The sequence below is a fragment of the Eptatretus burgeri genome, chromosome 1 (assembly GCF_056783735.1).
Source record: "Eptatretus burgeri isolate ZD-2024b chromosome 1, Ebu_testis_v1, whole genome shotgun sequence".
In the NCBI taxonomy this organism is placed as follows: Eukaryota; Metazoa; Chordata; class Myxini; order Myxiniformes; family Myxinidae; genus Eptatretus; species Eptatretus burgeri.
Window position 1 is genome coordinate 56,564,247 of NC_140961.1, and position 13,835 is coordinate 56,578,081.

A 13,835-nucleotide genomic window follows, 5' to 3' on the forward strand; every position below is an offset into this window, starting at 1 on the left:
ACAGGTAATGATGAGGGGTATGGGAGAACACAATGAGTAGACAAGATGGATAAAGAAGCAAAATTTTGAGAGGGGAGGGGGGGGTGCTTTAATGGAGGCAGAAAAGATCATGATTTTGGATGGGGGATGATTTGAGATGGTGGTGAACAGCTGTTTTGAAGACCTGTAGGGAGGAGTGGGATCGAAGAGAGTATGGAAGTTTGTTCCACAGGCGGGAAAAAAGAGGAACAAATGAGTGGAGGTGAGCAGTGGTTCTGCATTTAGGAAGCCTCACCAGGATGGGGTTGTTGGTGGACCGCATGCTTCCCCTATGTGCAGATACCTAGGGGAAACAAAGCACAAAGGGTGCAAGACCAGAAAGGAGGCGGATGAAGAGTCAGAATCTGAGACTGTAGCAATGAACTTCGAATTACAATGGATTGACCAAAGTCTTTTCCTCATTTGTAGTCAATGAAACAGGTACAGCCTACTTTTTATTCGTGTGAGGAACAATGTGAAGAAAATTCAATCAAGGCTTTTAAAATTTTTATTAATTCAGGTAATCAAAAATTATTCAAAGAGCATGACTGGTTTTGCTACAGGAGGTATCTTAACTGGTTTTGCTCTTTGCTGATGACGCCATCTTCTGCCGTATCATCTCTCATCTCTCAGATCAGCAAGCAGCTTCCTCTACACTCCCTGCAGATCTGGATAAAATCACAAGTTGGTCTAACATGTGGAACATGTTTTTCAACCTGACAAATCTCACACTCTCACTATGTCTCTCTGAAAGTACTGTCTGGAAAACCCCACATATATTTTCTCAACAATCCTCTTGAAGAATTCCTTTCAATCAACCTTCTGGGTCTCACTATCTGCCACGAACTTTCCTGGGAAAGCCACATTTCCAACCTGGCCTCCAATGCCAGTCACCGACTGGGAATCCTCCGTCATGCACAGTCCTTCCTTGGAGCACATGAGCTCCTGACCACATACAAAGCTTTCGTCCACAGCCTGATGGAGTACTGCTCTCCCTTCTGGACTGGTGCTCCTGCCTCTCATCTTTCTCGGCTTCATGCTGTGGAAACCAAGACATTTAGGATCATTAGTATCTCCCGCGGTAGGGCCGAGTCTTTTGGCCTCTCACTCTCTCACCCCAGGCAGGTGGCTGGTCTTTCTGTCTTCTACCGTCTCCTCTCTGGCCTTGCCCCCCTGCTCTGTCTGCAATATGAACCCCCATATCTCCGCAGGGTGCTCAAGGACCGCCACAACCCCCTTCTGGTAAAACTACCAAAATCAAGAATCACAGCTCACCTTCACTCTTTCATTTTTCTTTTTTCCCGCATTTGGAATAAACTTCCACACTTTCTTCAATCCCATTCTTCCCTCCAGGTCTTCAATGCAGTTATTCACCACCATCTATTATCTTCCCCCCATCCAAAACCTCGATCTTTTCTAGCACCGCTAATTCACCCCAAACCCACCTCCTTCGAATTATCTGCTTTCCTTCCTGAAAGTACTTGTAATGTAAGGACCTGAAAGTCCCTGTCGTGTCCATCTTGTGTACCCCATGTACACCACCTCATCCCTCTCCCTTCCACAGATCTCCTCATGTCTCTGTTACCGAGCTGTTTTGTGCTTCCCTCTCCCACCCCTCTTGTCTCCTGCTCCCCTTGTCATACGTTCTGTGTGTTAGCTCTCATACGAGCCTCGACATTTAATACAAAAAGTAAAAAATAATTCTGTATGGGGTTTTGCTACAGGAGGCAACCACCTCGTATGTGTTATCGAGGGTCAGTGTGTCAGTCAGTCAGTGTGTGTTTGTGTCTCCTTCATAACTCCAAAACCATGAAACCTGGCAGCCTGAAACTTTGCAATGCGTACGAAGGGAACTCCAAGGGAGGGCATGAGTGAAAATTTGGTGTTTGGCTGTATTTAAAAACACAACTTTTGAAGATAATTAACGGTCTTATTTAATTATTCTTTAATAAAGGCTCATCGAGGTCACCTCATTGTCCCTCACTGGGTTTTAATTCATCATTTTTGAGGCCTGCCCAACAATGCCTTTACTTGGAACAGGCCACAACCTTTTCTTTACGATAAAGTTTTTTTTTCACTTTCCTCACTCATATTATCGAATGACTGATCATCTAAGCTATAAATCGCTTGATACATTGCAATGCTTATAAACGCCCAGAGACGTCAGCATTTGTGGCTTTATTTCATTTCAGCAGATGCCATTACCGCTAGAATCTCTGAATCTGAACCGAATTTCAAAATTTAAACTCTGGAATTGAAGTTATCAGTCGTTCCGACTGCTAAAAAAAGTGTTCATCTCTCCACTTGGGGTGTTGCTTGACATTCCAGGCATCTCCGGGTGCATGTTATTTATATGACTGATCAGCGATCACTAATTGCTTGCCGAGCCTGCTGTGCATTATCAACCATTTTGTTGGAGTGCTTGCTTGAGTGCTTAAGCCACTTGGTGAGCGCTATACAAGCTGTTTATGCCTGGTGTTGGCTTAATGGTTAGAGTGGTGGGATTGGGATCCGAGGATCTTGAGTTCAAATCCCCTTCAGCTGTTAAATTAATACCAGTTGGGGTTTACTCTGCCTGTCATCCTTCCGAGGTCGGCAAAATGAGTGCTGGCTTGCTGGTATCTTATGTCGGAGTGACGACACATCAAGGATTGTTTCCAATAGCCAAGGAGACTGTTTTGGCAGCACCAAATGCTCTGCACAGAGTATGGTCCAAATGTATGGATGGATGGATACAAGCTGTTTGGTTGTTCATTTCCAAACCATGGCCAGACACGGAAAAAATATTCGCACTGTCACTAAATATATCGATAGACTTGAACACAGAAAATGCTGTGTTTTCATGCGTACATCAAAGCTTGAGCAAAACCTTGAAAATATTGAAATACTGTACATCTTTCACATTGCCCAGTCTGTTGCAATGCATAAAAGTACCACAAATTCGACACAACTTCACATTTTTGGAATTTTCATGAAGTGTGAAGGCAAAAGAAATGTATAATAATTAGAATGAAGGGCTACATCACGTAAAAAATATAAATTCTCTTCATTTCAGATAGATTTCCACAATATTGCTCACAAGATGGGTAACATTATAAGTGAATGTTAATTTCAAACAATGATAATGAAAAAATAATCATATTCACTACCTGTGGACACTTGCAAGTGTGTTCTCCTTGCACAGATGCACAGATATTAAAACTCCATCTTCAGTATTATGGCTAATGGCAATACAAGATGTACAGTAACTAGAACAGCACTCGGTAGAGGGCATACCTCCGCCAGGGTGAACACCTTACATTTTGTATCCCACTCATCGGTCAGATCTGAATCCGGACCTGAACAAAAATCGAATCGGCTTTTTCTTGGCACTTAACCAACTCATCCACCTCGTTTTGTCATAACTCGTCCACAACATTTTGAAATATCATGCTATATATCGTTTTTGGGCCAATTTCTCAATGGTAAAGAATCACTTCATAAATTAATTATTGGATCTAGATCTTCACAAAAATTGAAACAATTTGTCCATGTCACACAACCAACCTGTCCACAAAGTTTTGTCCAAATCTGTCCATCACTTTTTGAGATATTTTGCTCATAGACAGACAGACAGAGTTGAAAACCTAACTTCCGTCCACTTTCGGTGGCGGAGGTAATTATGGAAGTGAGAAATATTCTTCTTGCAAGTAGCATCATTGGCTGCGCAACTAAATTTGGAATTTTGCCAGGGTGCCGGCAATAGCTTGCCTACTCTTTGCGGAGGACACACCGTGGGACCTCTACATCCATAAACTAATGCTGGCAGAAGGGACACCCAGTTTAACGTCCATTCGAGGGCCACCACACACATTGATGCCACGCCCTGCCTGTGAGACACGAGGATTACAATTTGTAGCCAGTCCAAGATTCAAACTCGGCTAAACGGATCAGAGGCGAGTGTGCATACTTCAAGGCCCTCCTGTACGTACGAAATATATGGAAGATACCAGAATTGATAGTAAGACATCTCATGTTTCTCCCTTAAAGTAAATTTGTCCCTTAGACAATTAGTACAGCTGTGAAAAATAAGGGCTTAACTAAAACAAACAGTCAAAATGTATGCTCTACTTGATAAATTTAAGCTGTTTCCTCTCTGAAACAAATTTACATTAATGATATTATAGACATGTTAGTGCATGTATTTTCTCTTGGATATACAGCAAGTGTAAACTAGAAAGCATCTTGAATCTGAAAATGCAAAGCCCGTCCACTTTGTATTCGGACTTCTTCTTCTTCCTTATGCTAAACTGGACCTTTGACCTTTTGACCTTTTGACCAAATTATTAATTTGTCTTGTCCATATTCTGATCACAAAGGTTTGTTGAAAATTTGATAACAAAAGCCTAAATGATACAAAGTTATGGCACAGACAGACACACGGACACACACACACACACACACACACACACACACACACACACACACACACACACACACACACACACACACACACACACACACACACACACACACACACACACACACACACACACACACACACACACACACACACACACACACACACAAACACACACACACACACACACACACTGCATAACCCCATCTCATGCTGCATGGGGGACGGGCTAATTAAGCATACTAGCAGAGTACCTGCCCGATGGGCGATCTTGTTCCAAACATGCAACACATTCTTTTGATGGACATCTTTATTTTGGAGGTGTATAGGTAATTGATAGCTTTGTATACGCAAAAACACCCCAGGTTATGTGTATGAAGCAAAAACATACCAACTACTTTTGATTTTGCACTGAAAAACTTTGGGACAGGAATACTGTGCTGTAAATGGTGAAGACTTGTAATACCCTCCCCCACCTGGAGGGGGCGCTACACGCTACACATTTACATTGAAAATTTGCATCTCCTTCCTTATACCCCCAAGACCACAAGCAAAGACAAAAACACCCCTCCACATTAATTAAGGTCATGCTTATCTGATGTAGCAACTCTGGATTTAATTGGCCTCGAACCGGAGGCAGAGTAGTGCGACAAACACACACAAACAAAGACACAAATAAACAAACACACACAAACACCGGTCTGTCAATTATTGTAAGGATTAGAGAGCACATAAGTGCACGTATTTCAAAACACAGTCCAGCATTTACTTCTTATTCCCTTTCAGCATCATCCCCCTAATCATTTTACATCATGGTATGTTTCTCTGACAGCTTTGAAGTCCTTGCAGTTCTCACGATATACACATACACCAATATCTTTACAAGGCAACGAGTCATTGAAATATTAGCATCTGCCATTCTTGCAGTTTTCCTTTTGGCAGCCGCGTCTCACAAGTTCTGGTAAAGCCTTTGGTGCAGGCCTTTTGTCCATCGAATCAAGGAATATGGGTTTCCTTTGTCTCTGATCCATCCATGTCCATGGAAACTGGACACTTGTGGGTTTATGACTGCTTTTCACAAGATTTCTGCTTGGTATTTTGCTCTCTCAATGTGCTTTTTCATGGCATCATTTGTTGGAGATAGCCAGAAAGTTACAAAACAAAAACACTATTGAAATCACAGTTTGGTAAATGAGTGCAAACCAGGAAATTCACAAATGGTGTACTGACTTCCTCTACTCCCATAGCCAACGTGTGGCTCTCCATAGAATCCTTTCATCTCCTCTCCCTGTCAAGGCTGGTGTAACCCAAAGCAGTGTTCTCGGCCCAGTCCAATTCCTGATCTTCATCATCGATCTCTCTGACTCTCTGGAAAATCCTCTTTATCTATTTGCTGATGACTCCACTCACTGCTGTGACATCCCTCATCATTCAGACAGGCAACTCTCACGATCTCTCTCTCAAAGGACCATCTGGAAAACCTTCCCATCTAATTTAGAGGAGTTCAGGCATTCAAACTCTGGGTCTCGCTATCAACCATGATCTTTATTGGGCAAACCACATTTCAACGTTGGCCTCCAAATGCAGCTGCTAACCTGGCATCATCCATCGTACAAAATCCTTATTAATTGGCACACATGAATTTTTATCCACCCACAAGGTCTTCATCCGCAGCTTGATGGAGTACTGCTCTCCCCTCTGGGCTGGCTGCTTGATGCCATGGAAACCAAGTCCTTCATGATTATTGGAATCTCCCGCAATGAATCAAATGGGCTTTGCTCAAATAGTCTATGGGTCTCTCACTTCACCATCGCAGACAGGTCAGTGGTCTCTCTGTCCTCTACTACCTTCTTTCTGGTCTTGCTCCCTTCTGCTCATTTCATGCTTTATCCCCCCCCCCCCCCCAGGTTTCCACAGGGCACACGCAGTCCATTATCAATGCCCTTCCAGTGAAATTACCTAAATCTATGATCACTGCTCATCCCCACTCATTCATTACTCTTTTTTTTCCTGCTTATGGAATCTACTTACACATTTTCTTCAATCCTTCAATCTTAATCTTCCTTCCAGGTCTTCAAAACAGCTGTTCACCACCATCTCAGTTCATCCCTAATCTAAAACCATGATCTTTTGTACCCTCATTAATCCCCTCCCCTCCACCCACCCCAATCTCTCTTCCTTCCAAATTTCGAGTTCTGTATCCATCTTCCTTCTTTATCCTTCTGAATCCTTCTGCATACAACTCTGATGTTGGTGTTTCCACCCTCTCTCTCCCACTCCCTTTACATGCATCTCCACTGCTTTTTTTCTGTTTTCCTTCCTTGTTTGTATCCTGCTTTTGTCTGCTGTACCCTGATCCATTCAGTGAACTACCTCTTCCACAAGCCTTGACTATGTAATATGCAAAAAAAAAAAAAAATTCCTCTGATACTTCTTTGTCTAACTGCCTTCCCATTTCAGTGATATTTAGAACACTTGTTTGATTCTGGTGCTTGTTGAAAAAAAGCAGTGTTGCTAGTATTTGACAACTTAATGTACAGGCCACAACTGTAACATCTGTGTGCAGCACATTTCAGTATAATCACATAATGACCTTCATCGACAGCATATGTGTCATATACAGAAGCATGTGTGTGTTTGCTTTCTCTTGTATTTCCAAGGTTTCACACTCGACAGCTCCTCCCTCCCCTTTCAACCTTGCATGACAGTCTTCTTTGTGAGATACATAAAACTAATGGCCTGTCAGGCTGGCAGCATCGTCTTCGTCAGACAACTCCTGCACATGGAACCCTGCTAAGCTCACTTTGTTTCTGCCATTCCTCAATAATTTGGACCAGTGTGTCACACAGTACTGCACTTGGCCCTTGAATCTTGATATCCACTGAGCCACTTGTAGCCTAATCTTTCTCTTTTAGGACCTGTGATTGAGACTGCAACATATGCATATGTGAGAAAGTCGATCATGTAAACACCATTTCACTGACATTATTATCGGAGAACACAAGTTCTGCTCGATCAAAAAAATCCCCTGAGATGTTTTGCCTACCCTATAGAGTTTCTATGCCATCAGTGATCTACACTGATTTGTATGACACAAATCTCCCAGTCGGGTGATCTTTTCCAAAGCAGACGTTATGGTGTTTGTGGGTTTCCCATTGACTGCAGCTAAGGGCAATCGTAGCAGTCTAAGTGAATATTCTAATACATCTCAAAATAATATGCTTGACTTGGGCCATGACCAGGAGCCAAGGAGAGAGACCATGCTTTAATGATCACTTCCTGACCTTTGCTTTTGATTGTGTTTGATAGCTGTGACCCCTGAAGATAAGTTTTTGATCTCACTTGCAGGTTCAACCCAAAAAGTGTCCGTCCAGCTCTGCAGAGTTCGAAAAACGTCATTGACATCTGCTTATCCCTTTCTTGTCATGTCTTGCATGTTTCCTTTAATTTGGTCTCTGAGTCTTGAATACCAGCCATTTTAGCACAGTGTGGCATGTCCACGAGATGTAAAACAAATAAAACGAATCCCATATGATCAAAAATGGCGTTAATTGATCAGAAGGACTCAAAAATAGTTCCTAAATGCCAAAGGCTGCAATAAAAAAGCTTAAATAACAGTTTTCAGAACACAATATAGTTTTACCAAAAAAATGACAACATGCAATTTCTTACCCTTCCATTCAGCATCTATCTATCTATCTATCTATCTATCTATCTATCTATCTATCTATCTATCTATCTATATATTACTACAACTCTCATCTTGTATATATGTATATATGTATCTATGCATGTATGTTCCCCAAATACAACCAAAACGGTACACGATAGCACAAAAAAATTATTGCCATCTTACTCACCATTCTCCTGTCATGTGCAGTATAAAGTTTCATTCAAATCGAGCAAAGAAAAAGTTATTAAAAATTCAATTCCTGATTCAGTCAAGTACTCTTCGGGAGAATTTGATCAATGCAAACCACCTCAGCAGTATAGTTCGCTGGAGCTATCTTTTTTTTTTTTTCTTCTTGAAATGATTTATTAAAATATCTCAAACATTGGTATCGACAAAGAACGATTTATTTTTAAGCATAAAATAAACATCGCCATTTTGATCTTATTCTTCCATGTTCGTTAATAAATAAAATTGTGCTTAGACGCGTACTTTGTTGAAAGATGACTCCGGAGGTAAATGCTCAAATTTTCTTCAAGTTAAAGTTTGACCACGAAATGATATTAAAATTTTGTGTCTTTCTTTTTTTTTTCATCAACTGCTGTCACAACGGGAAGCCAATTCGGATCAGGCTTCACGGGTCGTCGAGTACTTACTATCATTCATGGACCGATATTTGTGTGTTTGCTTGTCGCGCTACTCCTCCTACAGTTCTGACCCGATTACATCCACCCTTGCGACATAGGATCAGCATGACCCCAATTAGTGTATACGGGTGTTCTTACTCTTGTTGGTGATCTTAGGCGGGTGAGGGAGGGACACAAATTCTCTTGATTTATGTGTATCGTGTAGTGCTGCCTCCAGGTGGGGGATGGAATTACAAGTCTTCTCCATTTATAGTGCAGTATTCCTGGCTCCATGTTTTTCCACTGCAATGAAATGTTTTTAATTATAAGCAGTAGGTATGTTTTTGCTTCATGGGCGTAATCCGGGTTATGTTTTTTTTTTGCCTACACAGAGCTGTCAGTTACCAGAGCCTGGTGTTGGCGCAGTGGTTAGGGCAGCGGCTTGGGATCCAAAAGGTCCTGAGTTAAAGCCCCGTTCGGCCACTGAATTAATACACCAGAGGGTTGACTCAGCCTGTCATCCTTCCGAGGTCGGTGAAGTGAGTACCAGTGTACTGGGCCGGTGTATACCCCGGTTAAAATAGGTGTACCATATCCCTGTGTAGTAAGAGGCGACCAGGGTTGCGTCAGGAAGGGCATCCAGCATAAAACATGTGCCAAATCACTATGTGGATCATACGGATGATCCGCTGTGGCGACCCCTAACAGGAGCAGCCGAAGGAAGAAGAAGAAGAAGAAGAAGAAGAAGAAGAGCTGTCAGTTGCCTATACACCACCCAAATTAAGGTATGTGTCAGAAGAATGCATTGCATGCTCGGAACAAGATCGCACGTAGGGTGGGTACTCTGCGAGTATTCAAAATACTCCTGCAGAAAAAACAGTTATAACTTTTGAATGCTGTAGTTGTTGGTTCAGAAATGACCTTGAGAGGAAAGGCAAGTGCTTTTTCAGTTTTGCAATTAAAAAGGAAGTTCTTAATGAACCTCACATTCTCAAGCATAGATATCAGTTTGAATCCAACAAGGATACAAAGTTGCCAAGGAAGTGTTGCCATTTATGGCTGTTATCATGGTGATCTAACCTTCTGTCACAGCAACAAGTGAGAGTGTAAACTTGAAGGGTGGACCCATAAAAAAACCCCATAAGATATTGGATTATCAGGTGGAATCAGGGGCCACAAACTCAAAAAAGAATGCCTTTAAAAAATTTTGGCCCATAGGTGTGATTTAAAATTGCAGAGATACTATGTCATCTTGGTACAGCAGAGTGATTGCAAATGATATTGTGAGTGTCCTCATCTTCGATCATAGTTTACTCTTTACTGAATGTTGATAGCATATACTTCCTTTCTCAAAGCCATTTTGACTGATATGTATTCAATGTGTGATACCATTCTTCGAATGCATCACCTATACCTGTGTTTTATAAGAGATCTGTCATACACAGTTCGTCCTTCATTCTCTATCGCTTCTTCTTTTCAACATATCCAATAAAAAACTACAAGGAAGAACAAAATTAGAACATGGTTACTCATATATATGTTTTTTTTTTTATCTCACTGTGATCGAACTTGGAACATATATTAGTCAGATTATTGGAAGGTTTGATACTCATTTAGTCAGTTGAAATTGTTTCTGGTTCTGGGTTTGCGACACGTGAAGGTTGAATCTGCAGCTGCTTCTTCCACTCCAATCAAAGTTAACTTTTGTGAACCGGATCCGTCATGTTTTACTGTTATATTTTCATCCCTGTGTTGTGGTTTGAGTTGCAGTTCAATTTTCCTTGTTAAATCACACATTGTTGTGCTGTATTCAGGGCGGATTGTCCTTTTCTGACCATAGTGCCAAAATATTTGTGGGTTCCCATTTGGGGAACCATTGAAAAAAGCAGATTGACACAGAAGTAGTCTTCAACACAGCACACAGCTGTATATAAGTTTTTTTTGGCTTGTTGTTGTTTTTTTCTAAACAATATTTACAAGTTTAAGTTGCAGAAGGAGGTGGCTGCCATTCGGGTACCTGCAATGGTAGTCCAAGAGTGGAAAGACTGCAGTATCAAGTATACACTCAATGGTAGAAGTCGATGGCACAGTTTCTTCCTTTGGAGCAGAAGCACTGTAACTGAAGTAGCTGCTGATATGAGGCAGTTTTGCTTCATTTTCATCCGTATCTGCTTTATATCTGCATTCCTTCCTTCCATGTGATATAAGTGCTCCTTCATCAGGATGAAGATTACTGCACTGTGGTTTCTGAGTGCTGCTCAAACGTTTTTTTCATCATTCGTGTTACTAGTTATCCAGTTGTCCTCCAAACTAACTACAACTCTCCTGCTCAGCCTGTGTGGTACTCAAACTGGAACTTCCGTCATTAACAGTGTGGACTGTAGTGATGTCATGCACCAGCAAATGGTATTGTCTTTTTTTCAATTCAAATAAGTAACGTGTTTTTTAAAAAGTAGCATTAAATTATTTACATATTCTCTATTGACATGTATCACGATGTGTACATAAAATATATATATATATATATATATATATATATATATATATATATATATATATATATATATATATATATATATATTGTTACGGCTGTGGAAATTCGCATTACACCATAAAGGGCCCCCAGGTGAGATATCTTCATAGGTACATGTGTAGTTAGCCCAAACCCTTGCATAGAGGGAATTTATGTGATTCATCCAGGCTGCGATGCGTTGAGTTAGCCATTTTTTCTTTTCTGTCGTTATTTTGAACCAACCATGTCTCAACCGCCATCACACAACAACCACCTTAACCACCACGCCAGCCATCGTCACCAACTACAACCATGCTCCAACCCGCAGACGACAACCACAACGCCAACCCTCACCACAGAAGACCCTCCACCACCTTCGCCTTTACCTTCACGAATTCATCCCACATCATCGCTTCTACGGCCATTCCCGCACCACCTGTGCACACTGAACGTCGGGCTGTCTCGGGCCCGTTCAGCGATTAGTGCCGAATGCACCGAGCCGCGAGCGCGAATGGTGGCCTTTCCGAGGGGAAAATTCGGATCAGAAATGCTTCACGCCCACTTCTCCTCCGTCCAATTGGCGAGCGCGGGGGGGGGGGGGGGTTGGCCCCGCCTCCAAGCATGTGTGTGTGAAGTCCATATATGCAAATTTTAGGATAAGGAGAGGTTCACGCCCATTTTTGCACGACCAATGGCTGAACGGGGGGGGGGGGCGGCATGGCCCCGCCTCCAATCGCATTCTGATCCTAAAATTTGCATATTGGCTGCTCCTGTCGCCTATAAAAAGGCGAGTGCAAGGCAAATTGGAGAGAGTTGGGTTTTGGAGTTGCTTGGAGAGTGTCGTCGAGAGGTTGCACTTGGGGGACAAAGAGCGTGCGTTGGTGGAGTAGAGTCGAGTGCGCGCGGTGGAACTGCAAGCAAGGGAGCTCGGGTCCGAGGCAGGAAGGATGGCGGTCGGCGACGAGGTTGCGGTGTGGGGGATCGCTCGTCTCGTCGCGGGACCCAAGCCAGCCAGCCACTCCCCTCCCCCAGGGCATCAACAATTCCCCCTTTCCCCCACGCCCCGTTCCCACCCTACCCCAAAGGTGGTGCCAACGAAACCCGCCAAGGGGCACGGAGTCGGGGCACAGTGGCGCGGCCACATTTGCGGCTTGCCCGCCAACGCGTCATGAGGACGCGGGTAAGACCTCCCCGGTCTCGCAGACCTAGCTGCTCCTCCAGGTCACGAGCACATTTGGCCTACGGGCCTGTCTGCCTCCTTGTCTGTGAGGGTGGCTTCTTTCCTTAGCTTTTGTGTAAATGTGTGTGGGCGCCGTTTGTAAAGTAAAACTGTATAAGTGTTGCCGTGTGTACGTGTTAGTCGGTTGTATCACATTTGCTTTATGTGCATTTCGATTCTGTCTGGCTGTATATACGTGCTTTCCGTGTGCCGCGGAATAAAGCGCTTGCATGTTGAACTGTGCCCGTTTCGCTTCGTCCCCTTCCTTTTCATTGACTCTGCATCCTGCTTCACGTAAAGGGTTCGTAGTGGGTGCAACATCCTGGTCATTAATCTGAACTGTCCAGGTCGACGATAACACCGCTTGGTTATCCCGATAGTATGGAACAGGCCGCCCAAGTGGCTCGTGTCCGGAGTCGACCTGCGGCAAGGTACGATCGCCCGGTTTACCATCCGCGTGGGTAGTTAGGTAGGTCGAGTTTGGCGAACAACCCTATCCTACGCGGGTGGCTGATTGGCATGATTGTGGTGAGGTCGAAAGGCCTACCCGTGACTATCTCCCAGCGTTGGTCCGAGAGGGTCACGACAGAATTGTCCGTCCGGTGGGCGACGTGCCGCGATTTGAGTTACGCGGCCGTCCGCACGCCGGCTGGTGCGAATTCGCAACAATATATATATATATATATATATATATATATATATATATATATATATATATATATATATATACATATATATATATATATATACATATATATATATATATATACATATATATATATATATATATATATATATATATATATATATATATATATATATATATTGTTACGGATTTCAGAATCTGGTCTGATGAATGCATCCACACATCCAGGTCCTCAGACAGTTATTTCCTGAAATGCATGTTCAGATTAGCCCCATCCTCATGTGTAATGGAATCTTAAATGTCATGTGTTGAGTATGGTTAAGAATAGACCCCCTCTCTTATGGGAAGCTTTTTTCTTTATGACAGATGTGGTTACACATATTTCTTTCATGAGCTCTGACGCGTGACCTTATTTTTCCTCAGCAATGTTCTTTCGCAAGCTCTGATGCGTGCCCTTATCTTTCCTCAGCAACGTTTACAAACATTTATTTCGCGAGCTCTGATGCGCGCCCTTATTTTTCCTCAGCAATGTTTACAAACATTTCTTCACGAGCTCTGATGCGCGCCCTTATTTTTCCTCAGCAACGTTCTTTCACGAGCTCTGACGCCCGCCTTTGTTGTAGTGCACGGGTCGTCATGGTAACCGTGCGTAAGTGGGGCGGGGTGAGCTTGGGGCGGACTGCGCCCGCCGAGACGGCCCGCAGATAAAAAAAAAAAAACGAATTGAAGGTCCGTTCTGAGGCGA